At 43.4% G+C, this 24,916-nt stretch overlaps 1 long non-coding RNA gene across 1 annotated transcript; it reads left to right on the plus strand.

Annotated features, from left to right (window-relative positions):
- Positions 1-12,534: 12,534 nt before the first annotated feature.
- On the plus strand, positions 12,535-20,815 carry LOC120408171. The gene is made up of 3 exons (XR_005600483.1): positions 12,535-12,680; positions 17,125-17,201; positions 18,542-20,815. It is a non-coding gene; the product is annotated as an uncharacterized LOC120408171 (long non-coding RNA).
- The last annotated feature ends 4,101 nt before the right edge of the window (positions 20,816-24,916 follow it).

Genomic DNA, 24,916 nt, shown 5'->3' on the forward strand with positions numbered 1-24,916 from the left:
TTGTTGTTTTTTTGGCTGCTTGGGGCAGCAAAACTCCGGGAGCCGGCCCTGCAAACACGGGGGGCTGTCCAAGATAATGGGCCCAGTGAGGGTCTATGGGATTGAGGCACTTGGCCTAACAGATTCTGGGTGCAGACAGACCCTTGTGAGGGAAAAGCTAGTTAAGTCCTATGGGATGCTGTCCAACATGATCTTCATATAGTGTGCACGCGAAGACGTGCACCCTTACCCAACAAAGGAGATACAGCAGGCAGTGGGGAGCCATACTGATATGCTCCATGGGTGGTGGGGGAGAGAGGGAGTGTGTCTCTCTTGCCTACCCTGTGGACCTCGGACAAGACTGGAAGTACTTCAGCAAAGTCTTGCAGGTGCAGGAGAGAGACCCATCCCTAGGGTTGACCATAACTCTGATGCTGTGGAAGGAGCCGGGGCCACAAAACTGGCTGATGCAAAAGTGTGAAAAGATCCAGGGGAAGGGACCTCACAACAGGCAGAGGAGCCCCTGAAAGTCCATCAGGACTCACGAACCCTGTGGGTATGGAATGGCTGACCCAGAACAAAGAATTCATTAGGGAACAGAAGAGAGAACCCACCTTGTGCCAGGCATATGAAAAGTTGGCAGCTGTCAACAGGGAGGTAGTTGAGCCACAGGGGGCATGACAATGGTCATGCTTTGAGTTGAGGAGTGACCCCCAGACCACAAAGTCCAGGCCCAACTCCTGGTACCCTGACCCTTTCAGGGAGTTACTCTGGCTCATGCACTTATTACCATATGCTGGCCACCTGGGAAGGGAGAAAACAATGGAAAGAATTACCAGCTGGTTGTATTGGCCAGGTATCCACCAAGACCGGTGATTATAAAATGCTCAGGGAGATCAGAGAGTCCACAAAGGCAGAAAATGCAATAAAAATAGGGTATTTCAACTATCCTCACACTGGGTATATGTCACCCCAGGAGCTCTGAAGGATCTCAAATATGAAACTGCAGAACTATTAACTGGTACGTAACCTATCACTTAAATCAGCCTGTGCACCAGATGACTGGAGAATAGCTAATGTAACAATTTTTTTAAAAGGCTCCAGAGGCAATCCTGGCAATTACAGGCTGGTAAGTCTAACTTCAGTACCAGGCAAATTGAATGAAACTACAGTAAAGAACAAATTTATTAGACACACCCATAAACACGATATGTGGGGAAGAGTCTATTCGGCTTTTGTATACAAAAGCATGCCTCATCAATCTATTAAAATTCTTTGAGAGTGTCAGGAAGCATGTGGATACCGGTGATCAAGTAATTATAATGCACTCGGACTTTAAGAGAGCCTTTGGCAAGTTCCCTCACCAAAGGCTCTTAAGCAAGGTAAGCAGTCAAGGGATAAGAGAGAAGGTCTTCTCATGGATCAGTAACTGGTTAAAAGATAGGAAACAAATGGTAGGAATAAATGATCAGTTTTCACAATGGGGAGAGGTAGATAGTGGTGTTCCCCAAGGCTTTGTACTGGGACCAGCACTGTTCAACATATTCATAAATGATCTGGAAAAGAGGTTGAACCATGAAGTGGCAAAATTTTCAGACAATACAAAATTAATCAAGATAGTTAAATCCAAAGTCAACTGTGAAAGGGATCTCACCAACCTCGGTAACTGGGCAATAAAATGGCAGATGCAATCCAGTGAGAAGTGTGAAGTAATGCACATCAGGAAAAATAATCCCAACTATACATACAAAATGATGGGGTCTACATTAGCTATTACCACTCAAAAAAGAGGTCTTGTAGTTATAGTGGATGGTTCACTGAAAACATCCACTCAATGTGCAGTCAAAAAATCTAAGAGAATGTTAGGCACCATTAGGAAGGGCATAGATAACAAGACAGAAAAGATCAAAATGCCACTATATAGAGCCGTTGTATTCCCACAACTTGAATAGTTCATACAGTTCTCAAAAAAAGATATATTAGAATTGGAAAGAATACAGAGAGCAGGGCAACAAAAATGATTTACGGGTATGGAACAGCTTCCGTACAAGGAGAGACTAAAAAGATTAGGGCTGTTCATCTTAGAAAAGAGATGACAAAGTGGGCATATGATTAGGTCTATGAAGTCATGAACGGTGTGGAGAAAGTGAATAAGGAAGTGTTATTTATCCCTTCACATAACACAAGAACCAGGAGTCACCCAATTAAATTAATAGGCAGCAGGTTTAAAGAAAACAAAAGGAAGAACTTGGTCACACAATGCTCAGTCAACCTGTGGAACTAATTGGCAGGGGATGCTGTGAAGGCCAAAAGTATAACTGAGTTAAAAAAAGAATTAGATAAATTAATAGAGAATAGGTTCATCTATGGCAATTAGCCAAAAATCCCGATGCTCTAGGTGTCCCTAAACCTTTGACTGACAGAAACTGGGACTGGATGACAGGGTGTAGATCACTCAAAATTGCCATGTTCTGTTCATTCACTCTGAAACATCTGGCACTGGCCACTGTCAGAAGATGGTACTGGACTAGATGGACATTGGTTTAATCTAGTATGTTTTTATGTTCTTAAAATTGCAGATTAATGGATTTTTTATATATCACAGCTGGTCTAATCAATCTCTTTTGTAGAATAGGGCCAGATTCTAATACCCATACTGATGCTGAATAGCACTTTATTCCACACGCGGTCCTTTGACTTCAGTGTGAGTGCTCATAGAGTAAGGTGCTACTCAGCTTGAGTAAAGTATCTAACTCTGCCCTGTACTTGTTCAATAAGATTATTTGGTTTGGAGACTAGTGTGAATTCCTTCTATTAAACAAAATAACTGCAGTATCTCAACTTTATTGATCTTCATCTTTTCTGATTAGTAGGTGGCTTTTCACTGATTTAGGGTCGGATTCTGACTCGTATTAAAATCAACTGGAGTTCTTCCATTGACAGTGCTTGGAGTTGAACTGAGATTGGCTTTTATCTGCAAATTGCTCCACTACTGACAATAAGTAAAGTTGCTTACTTTATCCCAAATCAAAGCCTCCTCGCTGTGCTTGTAGCCAGCTCATTATTCTACTACACATAGTATGCAACCCACAATAAAAGGAACAGATGCAGAAAACCCTCTAATGTAATGAATGTAGCTGTACATCTATAATTAATAATACATGCTTCAAAAACTGGTGCCTAATTCAGTAAACACCTATTCTGGTGTGGGTATACTGGCAAGTTTCTATATAGAAGGTAGACACTGTTTCATGGTGGTTTCATGATCTTGATTGTGTTCAGAATGTAGTAAAATATTTAAAATTAATTAATCTACGAAACAGATTGGGTGGAAAATATTGAATAGTTTATTGCCTCTTCCTCTGAAGTATCTGGTGCTGGCCACTGTTGGAGACAAGAGGCTAGATTAAATGGGCTTCGGGTCTGATCCTCTATGGCAATTCCTAAGGTTTAAACTGTCCCCGATTAGATTCCTAAGAACTGAATGGTCAGAAGGAGTTAAGTGCCTACATCTCTGTTTTAGGCACTAATGTCCCACAAAACTTGCACTGAATCCCTGTAGGTGCCTAAACTCACTTGGCGCTTAACTTTTAACAGTAAAAGTTTCCTGGGCACCTGTTTCTGTCTCGAGCCATGCACATTCCTGCCACCCCGGTGTGCAGACACCTATCTCCCACCTAAGCCCCAGAGTGATTCACAAGCCAGGGGAAGATAGGTGTGTGTCTGCCTAACTCACCTTAGGGGCCCAGTCCTTTAGGTGTGCTCAGAGTCTGCCTACTGGAGCAGGCCCCCATAAGCATGCTTATGCAAAACAGCCTGGGTGGGCAGAGGACCTCAATCATAACTTTTAGCCCACTGGCTAGAGTACTCACCTGGGATGTGGGAGACCTCCAGTTTAAGTCCCCCCTCCACCTAAGGGGGGGGGGGGAGACAAGGGATTTGAACAGGGATCTGCTACCTCTCAGGTGAGTGCTTAAACATTGGGCTAGGGGATATTTTGATATAGGAAGCCCCTCAAACTCTCCAGTTGAAGCTGGATAAATAATGAAAGACTCACTGGATTGCAGGGACTGGATTCCCCCATCTCCTAGGTGAGTGCTCTAAGCACCAGGCTATAGTATAGACTCATTCTCATTCTTGTGTGTGCGCTCTCTCTCTTCCTTTTTAGGAGTCATTTGGGACAGAGAGAGTGACAGCACATCAGAATATCCCATAGCCCAATGGTCAGGGCACTCACCTGAGAGATCCTTCTTTAAATCCCTTCTCCCCTTTACGTGAGTGGGGGACTCGAAATGGGGTCTCCCACCTCCCAAGAGAGTGCACTGATCTTTGGGCTAAAAGTTACAAGGGAGGTCATCCTCTTCCCAAAACAGTATCAATGCAGTCACTCAAAAGAGGGGCTCCTCCTGGCACATAGGCGCCGACTCCATGGGTGCTCTGGGGCTGGAGTACCCATGGGGAAAAATTGGTGAGTGCTCTGCACCCACCGGCAGTTCCCCTCCCTGCCCCAGCTCACCTCTGGCTCCGCTCCGCCTCCACCTCTTCCCCTGAGTGTGCCACATGCCCACTTTTTCCCCTGGCTCCCAGCGCTTCGCGGCGGCAAGCGCTGGGAGTGGGGAGGGGGGAACATAGCATGCTCAGGGAGAAGAGGCGGGACTGGGGCAGGGATTTGGGGAGGGGTCCAATAGGGGCAGGGAGGGGGCACAGTTGGGATGGGGACTTTGGGGAAGGGGTTGGAATGGGGGCGGGGCTGGGGGGCACGACCACCCACCGGCGCCAGGAAAAGTTGGCACCTATGTCCTGGCATAAAGAGAGAGGCACCTCCCTGCACCCCAGACTTAGGCACATCTCTCTCAGAGAGGGGTGGGGCTCAGCACATAAGCCTCTGGTTGGCATCTCCCATTGGCTGACTTAGGCAACTCCTCACCTAGCCTTCTGGCTTTTGTGAATCACTTTCTAAGGTGCCTGTTTCTCCCAGTCTTTATTCTACAGGGAGCCTCAGTGCCTACCTCAGGCTTTTTTAATCTCGGTGATTTTTCCAGGCGCTGAAAAGTTAGGCACTGTAACATTCAGCATCACAATCCCTAAATCCTTTTGAACATTCAGTCCTAAGTCATTAGGGTAAAATTCTCAAAAGCACCTATATTCCTATTTACTGGTGTAAGATCAGACCAGCTGAGTATGTTCATTGTATGTAAAGTTATGCTCTCAAAAATTCTGCATTGCAATGTTGTTAATGGGATCAGGAGATTAGAAGTCGTGGAAAGAGAAATGAGGATGGTATGAAATCCCTGATCAGGGAACCATTTACAGTGCTATTTACTAATTCAGTGTCTTTAACAACTGTCAGCTCACGGGAAAGGGAGAAATTTAATGAACTGACACTTGGTGACCCAACTTCAAGAAAGGACTTTACTTAATGCTTCCCAGAGGGGATTTGCTTTATGTTTACTTCATGCTTCACAGAAGAGACATTTGCACAGTCACTTAATCAAACCACCACTTCCCCACAAAATTACGGTAGACAGCAGTCAAGCCCATGAGAATGAGGAGTTGCACTGAGCGTGCTTAGAACATCCTCTGCATATTGGCTCTTCCTTGGTTTATTGAAAGTAAAGGGGCCAGGGATTCCTGAATCCATCCTTAGAAAGGATCTCAGACAGAGAGGGAAAGCCGTGGGTGAAATCTATGGCCTTGGGCACGCTCACGCACACACCTACACCCACACCCAATGAACTGACCAACCCTGGGTAGGGTAAAGGACAAGCAGGCCTCTGATGTGAGCACAAATTCCCTACCACATACTAAATAGTCAACAGGAGTTGCCACCTGCAGGTTATGGTAAGAAAGAGAGAGAGAAGAGAGACATGTCCTGAAAGGGTTGATTAGTTATTTAAAAACAAAAATGGTCCCCAAACCCTCTCCTTTCCCTATCACCAGTAGCCAGGAGAGGCAGCCATAGCCTGAGGCTGTAATAATTCCTATCTCCTGCAGGGATGGAGACAAAAGAGCACTGCTGCTGGGGGAAGTTCATTCGTGTGAGTTATATAATTCCCATCTTTGGAGGTGAGCAGCTTTACCTTGTCCCTGAAGAGACTGGCTTAGTGAGCAGCCAGAATGTGGGTTCACATGCCCAAGGCCACTTACTTTCTAATCTGGATGGGCTCCATTGGTAGTAAAAGTTGGTCTTGGAGGTATTATGCCAGCAAATTAATTTGTGCTTTGTTGCCATTGGCAGCAGCAGCAAAATCTGCACAAGGATTTATGTTCAATGAACCTGAATAATGTAAAATACTGCTGAATAATACCTAGCTAGCTTTTCTCTTTGCCACTGTGAAGATTTAGGGAGTGACAATGAAAGATACTGTTTATGAACCAGATTTTTAAACAGCAGCCTCCCCTCTTGTGCCGGCAATCATTTTCAAGTGTAATTTAGGTCACTTTGACATAAGGGCTTGTTTGCTTGAGAGGCAGTGTGGCCTATTGGCTAGGACAGTGGACTGAGAACTCAGGAGACCAGAGGTTGATTCCCAGCTCTGCTACTGGTTTGCTGAGTGGCCTAGGGAAGTCATTCCATTGTATGGTGCCTCAGTTTCCCCAGCTGTAAAATGGGGATAACGATGCTGATCGCCTATGGAGGTATGTATCCTCATTACTACTCAAGTCTAAGTTATCTACATTCTTCCCACAGCAATTCTGAAGGTGTAAAAGGGAGTTCTGAGTGAATCTAGGCTGAAAATCAGGCCCTATATTTTTAATTTCAAGATAACGGTCTCCCTTTGTTCCCTGGGGTTGATGTGTCAGTGTGGTGAGTCACTACAGGGAATGCCAGCATGGCATATAGGAGCTGATGTAATGAGCTGATCATTGGGAAATTCAAATCAATTTAGTTTACTGAAAGCTCCAGTGGAAAAGTTCATGGTTTCTAGGTTAACCACCTTTGATCTGTTTCATCCTTTTTTTAAAAAAAGTTAATTTTTATCTTCCCACTACTCTGAACTACTGGCCAGTCATAGATAATTTTTAACTACTAGCCACTGACTCATTTGGGTCACAGGTACTTTCCCTTCTGTGTGTATTTGGGTCTATATCACTATTATGCTTGTACTGCATATGACTTACCTTTGTCTGTAATACCGTGCTAAAAGAGCTAGGTGAAACTATGATTTTGCTTTACAGGGTATTCTACAGTCCTTTTATTTTGGTTCATGTGCATTCATGGCTCCTGAATAGCATGATACATTTTGAGTAAAGACCCAAACAAATAAGCAAAAATCAGCTGAAGTGATCAAGCTTTGCATGCTTTAAGTCATAGAGCTTCTCTACCGATTTCCATGCAAAGCTGTAGGGCCAGATCCTTAGCTGATGTAAATAAGCATAGCTCCATTTAAATCAATGGGCCATAATGATGAGTCAGATTTGATTATTTCAATGGAGATATGCCTGTTCCACATCTGAGGATCTGGCCCATAATTTTGACCCAGGTTTTGTGAATATCAGTAACCCAAGACCAATTGTTGGGTTTGTAACAGGATACAAAGGTTTTTCCATAGGCGAAATATCTAGATCAAAAATGGTTTTATTAGTCCCAAGTTTATCTTATCATACACCATAGAAGATAGAGCTGGAATAAAACCATAAAGGCACTAGTCATTAATGCAGGATGTTTCCTTACATTATTGACATTGGCCTAATAGTTAAATTCTTAAATCCTGCAGGAAAAATCCCTTTGACTTCAAATATGTGCCTTGCTAAGGTCTGCAGAATCAGGCCTTTCTTGAATCCCTCCAGGACTAGTGCCTCCACTGTCCCCTTTGGCAAACTCTGCATATCAGTGTCCCATGTTTCAGTGAAGAATGTTTGCTTCCCAACTCCTCCTCCTTTTCGGTTTTGAGGGCCCAATCCTCAAATCAGTCAACTCAACGGACTGCTGTTGGCTTCAGTTGGAGTTGTGGCATGCTAGTTGCAGTGCATGCTGCTTGCGTGTGTTGGGTGTGTACACTGCCCCTTGAAATGGAGAGCAGTCTCTCTCCAGGCAGCGGTGGCAGCTGCCATTTTGTGCTCGCGTGCAGCCTGCACGCTGTGTGCGCGCTCTCTCTCTCTCTCTCTGTTTTATTTGTTCTGTTCATATAAAAAAATGATTATTCTGATTGGAAGCATATGAAAAAAAACCAAATCCTGGCAAACCTCATTTAGGTGATGTAAATGGGAGCACTACCCCACGGTCTCAAAATCGAATTGAATGGTGGAACTAGCTTTTTAAAGTCTGGCATAAACGAACACAGCTGTTTTCCCCAATTGTGTTTTTAAGCTTTCTCCAGGCTGCCCTGGAAATGAGCTTTACTGTGCACAGGGTGGCTTTATGCAGATAAAGTCTGAGCCAGCTCAGATACACTGAGGGCCTTTTCAGTTAGCATTTCCCTCCTTCCCCCAAGAGAGTGTTCCCATCCACTACTCCTTTGGGGTCATATCCCTCTCACACTGGGTGGGGGAATTGCCTAATACTTCATTGTTTGCCCCAGCCAATTTATTTTGCATGTACAGTATGGAGTTGAGGGCTTTACTCAGAAAGACAATGCTCAATCCTCTCCTTGCCAGGTTCTGGGCTGGTTCAATTCTCCCTATTGGAGAACCTAACCTTTAGCTTCTAGATCATAATGTCATGCTTTATCTCTTTGAAAGTATTGTGAAAAGCCCCTATTTCCTGCCTTGGTAGTAGTTTATTAACTCCTTCAATCAGTACAATATTTTTCACGTCCTTCCCTCGCCCTTCTGTCTCCTCTTTTCCTCACAGCATATGACCTGAGGTCCATCTGTTTCTTTTGTTGTATCTTCCAGTCTTTACATAAGGCAAATAATATAAAAGGATTTTCCTGCTTTCACCTGTGGGACAACTTTAAGCTTCTTATAGACTTAGAGCGACCAAAGTCAGTGAGATCTGTTCATATGTATCTGAGGATAGAATTTGTCCCACATATTTATGTATGGTGTTTATGTATGTATTTCATCATGCTTATCTGCTCCTGGATCACATTTAGTGACCTTTAACCAATCCAATTAGCTTTCTCCTGGAATTTCAAAACAATTTGGCATTTTATTTCAAAGAACGGGAGCAGGAACAGCCAGTCCTCAGTGAGGATGTTTGCAATTCTCTCTCAAATTATCACCCAGTATCCATGTGCAGTGGTGAAAGCCTTTACTTTATTAGCTTTAATGGCTCATTTAAAATTGTAGCACAGAGTTTCTGGGAAAGGAACTTTTACTCATGAACACACTCCCAGCAGTCACTACCTAGTGACACTTCCCTTCTGAAAAATAACAGCATACTAAAAATCTGTTAGAGTTTAGAGAAATTACAGCTCATAAAATACATTCTAAATAAATGATTACTTTTTGCTTGTCTTCTATCTGCTGTTTTACAGTTAAGTACAAACCTTTCCCATCATACCAGATACTTCCCATAAGCTTGAAAAACAGGTTTGAATTTTCAGAATTGCACCCAGAATTGGCACATACAGTTATGGTAACTGTACAGGTAAGTCATACACACATTTTTGCACAAATGCCATTCTGAAAATTTGGACAGCCTCTTAAATGTACTGTGCTCTCCAGTTAGCGTGTTAATCATTATTATTTCTTCTTTGTATTACCTGGCTGGCACCTACACATCCCAACCAAGCAACCAAGAGTGACCCCATTATATAGTGGCTATACAAACACAGAGTAAGAGAGAGGCCCTGCTCCCCAAGTGTTTAGAATCTAAATAGACAAAGGATGGGAAGGGAAATGGAGACACATTGCCATGCAGTGACTCGTTCATTGTCAAACACAAGGTTAGTAGCAGAGGTGGGATTAGAATGCAGGGCTTCTGATTCACAGGATAGTGCCCCAACTGCTAAACCATGCTGCCCCCGAAACAGGTAGATGCAAACAGCTGCAGCTGAAGATACAGGAATATATTTCAACTAGGGCATATTTATCTCACAATAATTGTGATCCCATTATTAGAATATATCTCCGTTCTCTTTCTGCTGTTATTATCTAATCTTTATACTGCAGAATCCAGAGCCCCATTGTGTAAGGTTTTGCAGACACACACATAAAAGACGACATGGTCTGAACTCTCAGGGTGCAATCCTGGTCCTGTTAAAGTCAATGGACGTTTTTGTTTGTCATTTGGTGATTGGCCAGGTTAGGTGAAAACAGTTCACGCAAATTTCCCAGAATTATGTTCCCGTGAAAGCTCAGTAGTGATAAACTGAGGCTGCCCCGTGCAGCTGCACTGTATAGGGTGAACCCCTCTCTTCATCATGGTGTATCCATGAAGGAGGAAGCCAGGACATAGTTGCTGTGCATCCTTGAGCACTAGGGGGCTGGCAACGCGCTAGCAGGTGCTTCACTTCAGTAGGACTTAAACTGCTTAAGTACTTTGCTGAATCAGGACCTAAGTGGCTTGTCTGGCCAATGTGGCTAGTTGTGCTCTTCACCCTCAGAGTCCCCAATGGGTACATGGCAAGTTGATTTGGGGGTGTGGCAGGTTCCACCCCTGGTACAACAACTGGATTTAGGAAGCAGGTGGTTGGGGCGGCTCCCACTTTAAAGGTGATGTAGGGAGCAAAAGGGCTTGTCATTCATTGCTTGCAGTATTCTGTCCCCACTCCCCCTTTCCTGGTGCATCTCTGGATGCATAAGCTAGCGCTTAGCCTCTAGACTTCTTTCTTCTTTGTCTTGTTCCAATCTTTGAATTCCTGCCAAATGTGTTAACCTTATTCGTTTGCATCAACACTCCCTCCCCCCGAATCTTCTTTTCAAAAAAATGCAACATGATGCAATGAATTTGCAGAATGTTTTCTGTTTTCTCATTTTAATACACAGGAAAAAAAGAACATTACAAAAATGCATCATTGGTCTCTCGCATCATTCAAAATGCTAGGGTTATGAGTGGGGGGAAATGATCCTTAGAACATAGATGTAATCATTAAAAATAAAAGAATCCTGAGACCCAGCAGTGGCGCTCTTCTCTTCAGATATAATGCAGTTAAACCCATTCTTTCCTTCTCTCCCCATTTACAGACGTTCTTGGTATTATGTTACAATAATGCCAAGCGACCCCCGTTGTGCTAGGCACTGTACAAATACATAGTGGGAGACAGTCCCTGCCCTGAATGATGGAAGGAGAAACAGAGACTTGCTCGACATCAAAGAGAAGGAATGTCTCTGGAGTGGTCTGTCACTGTACTAGTACATTAAGGGCTTGAGCCTGCTGGGCACTTGACCACTCTTCCAAAGTGAGTGCGTCATTACCCAGTGGCCACTTTACGGTGCTTCGGCAGAGTAAAGGAGCCTTAATGTCGGCATAAATTACATTGCACCCACTTTTAGGCCCCTGTACGCTGTGAAAATGGTGCCCAGTGGTCTTAGTGTAAATGAGCATTCCAGCCCCAAACTGCAGGGTGCGTAATGCCACGTAGGCTTGTTCCCTAGCTGCCAAGTGTGCCATGTGAAGAGTCTGTGTTATCTGCTCACCCATCCGCATGCCAGCAGCTATAGCCCATCTTATTTTCATTTCTTTTTAGCTGAGAATAAGTAATTTTAAAAAACCTTTTCTAATGAAACAAACAAAGAAACCCAACAACAATAACAACAAAAAAGAATTAAGGATAGTAAAGCACAGGCTAGCTCAGCACCGGGCAGTTTGTTGGACTCAAAATGTAACTTTGGCGTATGGTGCAGTAGGTCCCAGGCTCAAATCCTTTGCTAGTCCTCAGGAAGGTGAAATATATGGTACCTTTACTTTTGGAATTTGTGTGATGATCTGGTGGTTAAGGCTCTAAACTGTAACTCAGGAAACCTGGATTCAATTCCTGTTTCTCCCACACTCTTCTTGTGTGAACATGCATAAGGCTAATATGTGCCTCAGTTTCCCTATCTGTAACACGGGGATGATACTTCCCTACCTCGTAGGAGTGTTGGGAAAATAAAATCCATTAAGGACTGTGGGGTACTCGGGTTCTTTGGGTATGAGAGTCACATAAATACCTCCACAGAGCAATGAACTTAAACAACAAAAGGTTAACACACAGATCTGTGCAGGAAATGGTAACATTAGCATTGCAGCCAGGAGGTCTGAGATGGGCCTTGCTCACTGGAGGTCAGATTTAAACAATTAATGTAGATATTGAGGCTGAATTAACACTCTTCATCTGAGAAAGAGTTAAGCAAACACAGAGGGCAGTTCTTTTTTGATGTGTGGTTGCAATATCACTTTTTAAGAAACACTGTTTCAAGTCAGGGTAATACAACTATTCCCTCCCACCAATCCACTTTCTCCCCTCTCCACCTACCCCCACACACACTACCCCAAGGGAGGAGGAAAAACCGGATTTTCAAGGTTTTTTTCCCTTGGTCTGTTTGACTAAAGGTGACTCCTGCTTAGTGGACAGAGGGCCATCCCCCACTGATCAATATTTTAATGTGACTTATCAGAAAGAGAATGAATTGTTTACTTAAAAACTCAGGATCCCATAAAGGGCAAGGGAAAAGTGTCCACTGGAAACAGAAGTTCTGGACGCCTGCCTGCTGCTGTAAATTCATAACAAGGAAGCCTAAAACTCAAAGAATCAGAAGACAGTGGTGTCCAGCAAAACAATGCGTTAGAACCAAAACTCCAACAAAGGCACAGCCAGCAGTTATGCAGGATGGTAAGTGCTTTCCTGGGTATCTTTCAAGTGAGCAAAATGAAACAAACTCTTCAGGTGGGGGAATGTACCGATAAAAATTTGAGTACAAAAATGATTTCAAATGCCAGTGTTGTTATGCATCTGCTACACTAAAATGTTCTTGCAAGTCTGTTGCCCCTCAACACAGATGAAATGGATGTTGTATTATAGTTGTAGGATCTGTTCCTGCACCTTTTAAGTAAGTGAGAGTTTTTCCTGTAACTTCAGTGGGTGCAGGATCAAGCCTATAGACATCCTAAATGCTTATTGTAAAAATAATGATGCTAACGTGCTTGGTTAGACTTTACTAGTCTTGAGGATTAGATACGTCTTGAGAGTTTAGATACATGAAAAGGCTTTAAAAGTACAGTAAGTACAGTATTTCTTTTCCTTGCAATGGTGTTCTGCATTGAAGAGCTCCATGCTTTAAACCCAAAGCCACCAGAAGAGAGGCTGAATGTGGAAAGTTTGTGGTGCTACAGCATTTACATTCTGCTTCTACCCTGTGCCAACGTGTCACCCTCTCCTTGCCTTTGCTCTTTACTCTGTTGCACTATTTTAACAATCTCAACCCCTCAGGAATCAATTATCTTCTCTCTTCTGTGTCACTACCTATTGTTTCCAGAACGATTTCTGCTGAACTGCTGGGAGTTCCTATGCATGGATAGTGGGGCTTTGAGCATGCCTCACTTTCAGTCACATTGCTTATCTGAAATATTATTTTAACTTTTATATTGCAGTAGGGCATAAAGGCCAGCTATCCTGGGGCCCCACTGTGCTAAGCACTGCACATATATATAGTGCATGACAGTCCCTGCACAATATATACGTGAATTAGAACCCAAATTTCAATATCACTGTTTGCATCCCTTTTGTACTCACTTTTCACTAATAATGCGAGGGAAGGTTGGTTTGTGAGAATGGAAAATAAAATTCAGGTCCATAGCTGAAAATTTGTACCATGACAAAGTGAAATTTGTTTTGGATATAACTGGGAATCTACCATCTAAACTAAGGCCCCTTTATCAACTTATATAACTGTGTGACAACAGAAGCAACAGCAGCCTCCTGGTGTTGTGTACAGGGTATGTTACAGCCCGCTCTTTCTCCCAGAGCTTGCTCCTTCTTAGCAGTAAGGTTGGGCATATCTGCCACCCTGCCTGACAGCAAAGTGCTGTGCTGGCATTCACCTACACAGCTGTTTCCTGCTACAGATCGTGAAGGCTCCACAATAGATACAAAATAAACTAAGGATGATCAATACATTGAAAAAGGAGCCATTCCCACCCATTCATTTGCAGATCACATATGTGCACAAAAATGGAGATGACACAATAGTTATATTAATAAAACAAAAAAGAGAGAGAGGTCTGGCACATTAACTGGCAGGGTTAGGTTGTCTTATGGGCCGTCCATCTGCTAAGGACTGACTCACAACTTGACTAGTATTCTCAGTAGAAATGTGTTCTGGTTTAATTAAATCAGTTTAAAAATCAGTCTAGTTCAACTGGGCCAAAGCCCAAAGGTTAGACTCACTTAAGTTTTGCTTAAATCAATGTATTTTAGGTTGGTAACTCACTGATGCAGATGAAACTGATTTCAGCAAGGATTTCAACAGATGAAGAGTGTATGTATTTGGGGCTTGTACTGGTTTAACTAGATCAATTTTTAAACCAGTTAAACAAATAGTTTCCAGAAAAGATGGAACATTTGTGTGGATGAAACAATTGGTGGCAGGTTTCCTGGATGGAGCCAAGTGTGGAAAAAGCTTTATTAGAGTACAAAAGATCCTGCCATGTCCTGTTTTTTCCCCTGCCGTGGAATGTGATGGCATCATCATCATCTCTCAGAGAAAGGAAACCAGCCCTGTTCCTCTTCCAATTTAAGCCTGTGAGAGTTTTTCCATTAATTGAATGAATTTAGAGTCAGGCCCATCATGTCTAGCAATTGCTGGTCCTTCCTAAATGACGATAACATATTGATTTATACTTGCCCAACAAATACGTCTCATATTTTCACCAACTATTTAAGATTCCCAGTGAGTGAGTTTGTCCTAAAATTAAATCTAGGCCTCTTTCACTCTTCTACCCCATTGTAGGCCATCAGGTATACTCTATGAGATGTTCACCTACTAAGGCCTGGTCTACACTAGGGGGGGTGTTGATGTAAGATATGCGACTTCACCTACAGGAATACCGTAGCTGAAGTCGATGTATCTTATTCCGACTTACCTCCCGTCCTCACAGCGTGGGATTGATGGCCGCGGCTCCCCCGTTGACTCCGCTACCTCCGCTCGCTCCGGTGGAGTTCCAGAGTCGACGGGGAGCACGTTCGGGGATCGGTATATCACGTCTCAACGAGACGTGATATATCGATCCCCGATAAATCGATCGCTACCTGCCGATACGGCGGGTATTCTGGACGTACTCTAAATAGCTCTGAAGCTGCTAATAAAATCCCTATGTCAAGATAGAACAACTATCGAGAAAAATCACAGCAATCATCCAAAGGGGGCACTTAAAACATTCTTCACATATGTATTTCTGGTGCTCATGTGTTAGGTGTAGTAAAAACATTTAGGCAACTGGACGGTTCAAAATTTGCTAATATGTTCTTCCATGTATGCATTGCATCTCTGATATGTGATGCCATAGTAGGCCCCTGTAATTAACAGGAAATAATCACTGGATCTCTGCTATCATGGTATGGCAATTGTTGCTAAATGCTGACATTTAAAATGGCGACTGTTGTGTAGGAACACGTGTGAAATGTGATGGTTTTCTGTATCCATATTCCATGCCTCTTATGGGGCACACACTTGTGCAGGGTTTGTGTTTTTACAAGCAGCTGCTGATATAGACTCGCAGAGGATGGGGAATCTGGCAGGTAACTGTAAGGGACACACAGCATATGTGAGGGTGTGTGCATTGTTGGCTTTGAATGTAAAGCCACTAAAGGAAAATAAATCACTTTAACAAGAATGTAAGGGCAATGTGCACTATGGGAGTGTGATTTCTAAAACGCACTAATATATTGCTCATTAATTTGTCCCTGTAGACCTGCTGGTATGCACTAAAGGTTCTCTAGTGTGCGTTAACATAGTGCTCTTCGAAACAGTGCTATGCTGAAGTGCATTAGGGAACATTTAGTAAACATCAGCAGGATCTACATGGACCAACTAAGGGCAGGTCTACCCTACCGCTTAAATCACTCTAACTTACGTCACTCAGGGATGTGAAAAGACACTCCATTGGGTGACACAAGTTACTGTGACCTAAGCCCTGTCCACACCGGCACTATATCAGTGAAAGACGGTCTCCCACCGACATAGCTTCCACCTCTCATGGAGGTGGAGTAAGTGTGTCAACAGGAGAGCGCTCTCCTGTCGACATAGTGTCTTCACCAGATGCACTACAGCAGTGCAGCTGCATTGGTGCAGCTATGCAGATTTAGTGCTTAGACCTGCCCTAATGTGCAGCACATTAGTATGCTTTAAAAATCACATAGTGAACATTATCACACAGTGGAGACATACCTTCAGGGAATATCCAAAGAATTTCTCCCTCAAACCTTCTCAACTCACTTAACACACCCAGCAATTGCACCCAGGTGCCATAATGATGGGTGAATTAGATAAGATAGAATAGAAGAAATGAAATACTCTAGCACTAGATGCATCAGAATACTCCTCTTGGTCCATTGGTTCTGGCAGCATCTAAAAGCTGCTGGCTTTCTTAATTATGAGTGGAACACGGTTCAAAATGTATACAAGAGGGATATATTTATAGGGCATGTCTAAGGAGAGGGATAAATTAAATCAGTTATAGAGGTGTTCTGTGTCTTATCCTCTCACACAAATAAACAGCTCCCTTCACTTCCATGAACAGATCAGCACCCAATCAACACAGTTTTTGGAGCCAGACAATTTAAGTTCTCATTAGCCGTAGCAAACCATTAGGGAATCATACTTCAGCATGCAGCACGTATCAAAACCCACCCAGTGCTGTTCAAAATGAGCAATTAATTACACATACTGTGCTGCACCTGAAAGACTTCCACCATCTCTAGAGGGATAAAGGAATCCCATCGAAAGGCGAGAATATATCCTTTTACTTCCCAGATCACTGCTCATTTTTTGAAAACTGAAAGAAAAGTATGTTATTTTTATTATTTATGAATAATAAATCATGACGTTGCAGTTACATACAGTACCTTTTATCTGAGGAGATCAGCGATTTACAAACATCTAATGCCCACGACAATCTTGCATAAAGTGTCTTGTGGGTTGATGGTTTCTTTTTTAATCAGGAAAGAGAGAGGAGGAGTAAGAAGAAAAGATGGAGACTCTGAACCCTAACCTTTCCTTCTCCGCTCCCCTCTTTTCATGTTTCCCTCATCTATTCCCTTCTTTCTTTTCCTCACACAGGGTGTGGTAGTGGCTCTGCCTGGAGGGTGAGTGAGAAGGACACATCTAGTTTGGTTCACGAGATGGTGGAGGGCACAGTAAGTATCATATGCACTTTAGCACTGAGGTTAAATTGCTCAATAAGCCAGGTCTGAGAGCATTCAATGAACCCCTTGCAGCTAAGGGCCACCACAAATCCCACCATGTTTTGGAGCAAGTGTAAAGTAATTGCCGTTGACCTTGCCTTTCCTAACATAAATAGCAACATGAGTGTTAAAACAACAACAACAACAACCAAACCCACCAAAACCCACCTTACGAAAACATGATACTCCCCTGCGCTCACACATCTGGTGCTGAGAGAACAGACACGGGACAGAGGTAAGTCATGTTGCTTAATGAACTATAGGAATTCACTCAGATACTACAGTGACGAATGTGGTGTAAGAACTTGTGCAGAGTAGAAGAGAATAGCTGAGGTCTTTCCGTCTCCTGCATCGTCACCATCCATACAGGTCCTGAAGGGCAATCTGTGCTTGCTGTTCTAACTGTGCAGCCCCATTGCCTGTGTGAAGTCAGTTACCATGGTGATGTATGTAGCATGAAAGCCTAGCTCGAGAGGAAGGGTGGCCTTGTGGTTAAGGCGCAGGGCTGGAGAGCTGGGTTCATTTCCTGGTTTTGCCACAGATTGCTGTGTGAACTTGGGTAAACTGCTTAGTCTCTCTCTGCCTCAGTCCTCCCTCTGAAAAAGGGGGAGTAATGGCACTTATTTCACACACCCCAATACGTACACACCGTTCCCTTTGTGTTGTGTATTTAGTTTATAAGCTCTTTGATGCATGGACTGCCTCTTACTATGTATTTGTACAGTGGAGCCCTGCCCTCGGCTGGGGACTCTAGGTGCTACTTTAATACAAGTAAATCATCATCATAAAAATCAAATGGGTTTGAGCAGTGGTAACTAATAGCAACCTAGTGGGCAATGCTTCTGGTGATGTAAGTGGAGGGCTAGAACGCAGCTTAGTCTCCCTTAGCTGTGTTGGGTCTATGGGGCTAACAGGAGTAAAAAGAAGAGACTTTTAGTCACTTACGGGCTTGATCCTGCCCCCACGGAAGTAAATGACGAAACCCCCATGGGGTTCAGTGGTATAGGACTGTGCCTTTAGGGTCTGATCCAAAGCCCAGTGAAGTCCATGGTTGGTTACACTTGGCTTTGAATTGGGGACTAAATAAACACAGGGAACAGCTGTGTGGAGAAAGGAGGTGCTTTTTCACCTAAAGTGTATTCCAGATTATAACCTCGCTTGAGCAGTGTACAACATTGCAAGGTGCCCAGACTAAGCAGTGCTGTAAATGCACGCTGTAGCTTGTCACTGATGTTTCAAACTTGTTTCCATCATTCATGTTTCACTTCCGATCCTTTGTCTGTTTGTTGCAGATCCTCAACGCTGAAGTTTGGGACTTGTCCGTATTTCAGCTCCTACGGACTATTTACTGCCAGAGCTGTGGAGTGTGACAATGGTGTTTGTGTCCAATCTATCAAACGCCATTATCACACTAAATAGCTACTGTTAGATAAGCCATCAGGTCACAGAAGGAAGAGAGCTTTAAGCAATACATTTTCTGGCTGTGATGAGGAATAAAGCAGGTTTGTTCTTGTATGTCATGATGACTGTGCTCTTTTATGAGCAATGCTAAAATAATTTACAATAAACAAATACTCTGCTGTACGGCTTCCAGTTGTAAAACTCCTTTTTAAATTACACATTGTAATGAACTTAATGCTGTCCATTTGCTTTTACCGAGTCATGTTTATATTCATGGATTGTAATGTTTTTATTCAGCAATGCAAGTGGCTGTGAATTCTTCCCTTATTTAGATTTCTGTTAGGTTATAGCTGGCAACCTGCAGCCCCTATTTAAGCAGTGTTGTCAGTATTTAATGCATTTAATTAACATGTTTTGGTCTGGAACATATTCTTCAATGATCTCATTGAAATGATCTCACAAAGACCATTGTGGCAGTGAAATAAATTTGTTTGGAGGTCAGTTGTACAAATACAACACAGTGGACTCACGATTAAAGAAAATGAATCAGGAGTATTGCTGGCAAATCATCAAACAGACATGACGTTGTCAGAAAAGAAACCCGGGGCCCAGTCCTGCAACCCTTAAACAAATAGTGTTTGGGCATTTGAGTCTCATGGAAGTCAGTGAAAGCTCTGGGTGTTCAATATCTTTAAAAATGTAGGGTCAGATTATGAGCCCCTTACTCGTGTTGAATAGTCCCGACAAATAGTCCTGTTGAAGCTAACTTGGGAAAGACTGTGCTACCTCGTATGACTAATGGTGTCACAATCTGGCCCTTATTTAGGTGCCTATTTGTAAGTACCCGAGTTTGAAACATTAGGCTTAGATGCCCAACTTAGCACTTTACACACCTAGGTTTGACTATTGGGCCCTAAGTAAAATGAATGCAGGAACGAGCAGATGACGATGATCACTGCTTCTGTATTGCAGTATTAGATTAGCAAGTGGTGACCTAAGTAGAGCAATTGCCTTTCATTCATAGCATCTATATGGTTCTCCTTATTAGGGCATGGAAAACTTGTATTTAACACTCGACTTACCTTTTATATAAACATGACATAAATCTGCCACTGCAGCTGCACTACACATCCTTGGGCAAAGACAGCTTTGTTCCCGTGTTGGACAAGTATGAAAAATAAATCGTGATGATGCTAGTTTATCTCTTGGTGGATGTTTCTCCCTTTTTAGAGAAAACACCAGCAAGAAAAATTAGGTTGGGCTCCTCAGATAACACAGAATGCCAGTAGTGTTCCATCCCAGATGTGATTGCATGTTGGTGTTTACAGGCTAGATCAGTTGTGCATGGTCTGTAAAGATCCTTGCAAGAAAAGCATCCTGCAAGGTAATGAGTGAATATGAATGCAGCATCAGGCTTCCCACAAACAAAAGGAAAGGAAACTTTACTCACAGCCCTATACTACCAGTGTGCCATTTCTTCTTGCAGACTTCCCAGCCATTGCTTTTTAGCTGTTTTTGCAGTTATTCGTTTACCCTACTACCAATGCCAAATGACTTCTGATAGCTCAGAGGAGCATGCTGGAACTGTAACACAAAGCAGAAATGGGTCTAGAATGGAAATATTTATTGTTCATGGATACACACAACCTGGCTGATTAATTGAAAGTGACAGGAACCCAGGAGAGCTTGCAAACAAATACAGCCTGTGTTTTATTTCACAAATCTTCAAAGGACTGAACATGTGCTAAGGAAGTTTGTCCATTAGATTACCCATAAACAAACGACAGTAGCCCACAAATGGTCCATCTAATCTATGGTGCAAAAATTATGTTGGATAAACATGCTTAGTGTATTCGAAAAGAAAGAAAGGTAAAAATAGTTTTACTTCCTCAAGTTTCTCTCTGCTCTCAGTACACCCCTTCTACCTTCATATCTATCTGTTCCTGTTCCAGTCCAATTGGCTGACGGTCAGGGGTCTGTAAAATCCCCTCTTTCCCTTGTCTTGGTGAGAGAGAACATTACACAGATACATAAACCTTAAAAAAAAGTCAGTGCTGAGGCATGTTGAGCCTGCAGCCATAGCATTTGGTAGAGTCTGAATTCTCCCCTTCTTCATTACTGTAACTATAGAGTTGTCTGTTGAGAACTACTGGGCTAAGTTAAGAATTAAGTGTTGGGATTTTGAAAGGTACCTGAGGGAGTTAGGCACACAAATCTCATTGGGTACAACTTTGAAAAACTCTTAAGTGACTTAGGAGCTGAAGTCCCATTGAAAGTCATTGGAACTTTGGCTCCTAAGTCACTCAGGGGCTGTCTACACTGCAATTAAACACCAGCGGCTGGCCTGAGTCAGCTGACTTGGGCTCGTGGGGCTTGGGCTGCAGGCTGCTAAATAGCAGTGTAAATGTTTGGGCTTGGGCTGGCACCTATCTCTGGGACTCCACGAGGGGGATGGATCCGAGAAACTGGGCCCCACCCTGAGCCCGAACATCTATACAGCAACTTTACAGCCCCACTGCCTGAGCCCTACAAGGGCCAGCTGTGGGTATTATTTGCAGTCTAGCCATACCCCTAAGCACTTTTGACAATTTTGCTCATTAACTTGCAATGAGAATTGGGCACCTCATTTCCCTCACACTCTTTTAAAAATTCCTGCCTACAATGATTTTTAAGGTCAAGTGATCACACGTTTGTACTGGTAAAAAGAGTGCTTCATGCAGTTGTCTTTCACTGAAGCGTAGCATTATCTCTGGAAGAAATTATAGATCAACATTTGTGATTTATCATATAGAAATTACATTGTATTTGCATCTGCAACCATTTCTATTGTTCATCCTCTCTGAACAGAGCATTTTTTGCGAGCTCCTGAAAATTTTGCATTGAAAATTTTTGCACTGAAAATGCAGTCCTCGTCCCCGGATGTATTCCCATAAAAATTATTAATGACAATATATTGGATTGGTTTGTGATGTAAAGAGAGAGATACAACCTCATATTAACATTCAGTTTTAGGGTATGTCTACACTGCGAAGTTGTCGACAAAACTTTTGTCTTTTGCAGGTACTTAAAAAAGCCCCCCGTGAAAGACAAAGTTTTGCCGACGCAAGTGCGCTCTCCTACCAACAAAGCCAATGCTGCTTGCGGGGCTGGAAGTATTTAGTTGGCAAAAGTGCTAGCAAGGTACTGACAAAGAGCATTTACACATGCTGACTTTTAGTGACAAGGCTGTGTTGACGCAGCCCTGTCGCTAAAAACTGCGTGGTATAGACAAGCCCTTAGTTTAGGCCAGGGGTAGGCAACCTATGGCACGCGTACCAAAGGTGGCATGCGAGCTGGTTTTCAGTGGCACTCACACTGCCTGGGTCCTGGCCACTAGTCTGGAGGCTCTGCATTTTAAATGAAGCTTCTTAAACATTTTAAAAACCTTATTTACTTTACATACAACAATAGTTTACTTATATATTATAGAAAGAGACCATCTAAAAGCGTTAAAATGTATTACTGGCACGCAAAACCTTACATTAGAGTGAATAAATGAAGACTCGGCACCCCACTTCTGAAAGGTTGCTGACCCCTGGTTTAGGCACTTGGTAAAAAGAATTCTCCAGACTTCAAACTAGCTGATAATCCTTAATAGTCCCACCACAGGTTGCTCCCCAAGGGACCCTTTAAAATCAGTACTACCCACAGTTTTATGCGTTTCCTCATCAGAACTGCCTGGTCAAAAGCCTTTCCACTTATTGATTTCTTTTGCATTCTGGAAACTTTCAGAGCCACCTGGTGCAGACCGTATTAGAGGCAACAGTTAGAGGCTGATGAGTCTGATCAACAGTGATCCAGCTTCTACCTCGAATTGGGAACAGCTCTTGCAGAGAAGTGCGGAGAAAGCTGCGGGATAAGTACAGTCAGTAAAGGTGGCAAAGTGAGCAATTTTAAGAGAGACAAATGTTCTTGAATCACAGAATCATGGGAGTTGCAAATGGAAAGGACCTACAACATTGTTCCCTAGAGTACATTCTCTAAGTGCTTTTTCCAGGCCACTTTTAAATGGTTTAAAAATTAATGGCGATTTGTATTTTGGAAAAAAAGCGCTATCCAGGCACCTATTTTAAGCTTTCCTTCTAGTTTAAATTAGTTTCAATGTCTTAGAGATGTGGTCAATGATGGCTCCGAGTTTATGGATGTGTGAGGCAGTATAAATGCCTAGCTAGATGCAAACTCTGACCTGAAGAACTCTGTGTAAGCTCGAAAGCTTGTCTCTCACCAACAGAGGTTGGTCCAATAACATATATTAGCTCACCCACCTTGTCTAGCTAGATGCAAAGTCTAGATAGCACCCATTGCTGTGAAACTTCATACAAAAATGAAAAACCTGAATTGATAAACAATCCCAGAGTTAGTAGCTTTACCCTATTTGACCTGAGCAGTTAGCCAAATTTGGGGTGTGGGAGTTGTTCCAGTTACGAGGAGAAATCTATGACCGAGCCAGCTATTTTCTTTGATGCAGCCATGTTTATTTACAAGTGTTATAAGATTATCCTGTTTCTCTGACACAGGAAGACTCAAACGGCCTGAGACAGTTTCTTTGCTCGCCATCCCAAAGCTGCCTTTCCAGCCAGCGCTCTGTGCCCCAAACACTTTCTTTCTTTGCTTTCTCTCAAGACCATATTACAAGCACTGATGTTACTGTGTGACTGCTCGGTTCTCTGGTTGCCTCTGCCTCTGTGTGACCCTCCCCTTGTTCTGTGTCTCTCACACAGATAAGAACAAGCTGGATCAGAGCCTCTCATTTTGAAATCCCTTGGGCCATTGGTTCAGTGTCTACTCCCGTTTTTCGTGTGCTGGTGTTTGGGTGCTACTGCTGTTGTTTCAGCCACTTCTTTACAATGGCTTCTTTACATTTCTCTTGAATTACAGGCATTGGTGATTTCTGGCTCACAACACTAAGGTATAACATAAACTGACCCATAACCCTTGTATTAGCAAAAAACCAATCCCCTCCCCACAACCCTGCTATTGATAAAACCACCTCAGGCTGTGAGTGATTTGCTAGAGCAGTAACCAGAGATCGTGTCTCTTGGAGGTGTTAAACTGGCATTGTTAGCCCTAGCTTAGGTCTGGCATAACCAAGCCGCATGTGGGGCCAGCACTAGACCCCCCTGCTGAGGCAGTGCGGGATGGCTCAAGGGGATGCACATCACGCCTGGAGCTGGCAGACCACACCTCCTCTGGGGTCTGACACATGGTGCAGGCAGGGGCACCCCAGGACTTTTTCACATGGTATGTACAACTGAACCACACTCACTTTAGTGGGTCACAGCATCATTCAAGTTTGGCCCAATGACCCCCTCTGTTGTAATGGAGGGGGCACCAGGTCACGTTTCAGTGAGAGCATTGTGACCTGGCATGTGAGGTTGCAGGGCCAGTCAGGTCTGGGGGCCCTTCCTCCCATGGGTAGCACTGCTCCTGCCAATGGAATGCAATATGTATAAGGTACATACGCCTGTGGGTGCCACTGGACACAGGGCAGAATTGCTCTGGCAGCTGGGGAACATCTGGTGGGGTGTGCGTTATGGCTCCCTACCCCTTGCATAACAAGACCAGGGGGCCAGGTGACAGTCAGGGCCTCAACTTACTACTCTTTAGAGTGCGGTGTTGCAATCCTCCCTGGCCCTGTGAACAGAGGGAAGAGGGGGGTTCTCTCTGGCTTCAGTCACATAGTCATGCAGTAGAAGGGGCAGGGTTTTGTCATTATCTTTTAGGTTAGCATGCACAGCAACAGGATCAGCCCTGACTAACTGGTAAATTCCCTCTGCATTGTCTCTATTTCTTCATTATGGAAAACAACTGTCTTATTACATCTGTCCTTTGGCTCATTGACAAAAGGCCTGACTGAGTCTCCTGCTTTCAGAGTCGTCAAAGATTTTTCAGTGCGCAGCTTCCTCTCACAGTTCTCTGTTTTTTCGTTCCATTCTCTGAATCACTCTCAGTAGCATCCAGTTCTTGAAATCTATAAATATCTTTAATTCCGCAGTGCTATCCTCTCTCGCTGCTGGACCCTTCTCGAAACTTGGCCAGCCACTGCCCTCCAGTTCCCCTCTTGAGTTATGCAGCCAGCACACATTACCTTCACCTCCTCAATCTCCTGCAGTCTTTACACCCTGATTCCATGGGCATTTTGCCTGAGCAAGGGCTATGGAATAAGTCTCTTGATTGACCATCAAGTGCCACAGACAGTGATGGATGGATAGATCCTCTGCTGTGAC

This window comes from Mauremys reevesii, linkage group 6 (assembly GCF_016161935.1).
Source record: "Mauremys reevesii isolate NIE-2019 linkage group 6, ASM1616193v1, whole genome shotgun sequence".
Taxonomy (NCBI): Eukaryota; Metazoa; Chordata; order Testudines; family Geoemydidae; genus Mauremys; species Mauremys reevesii.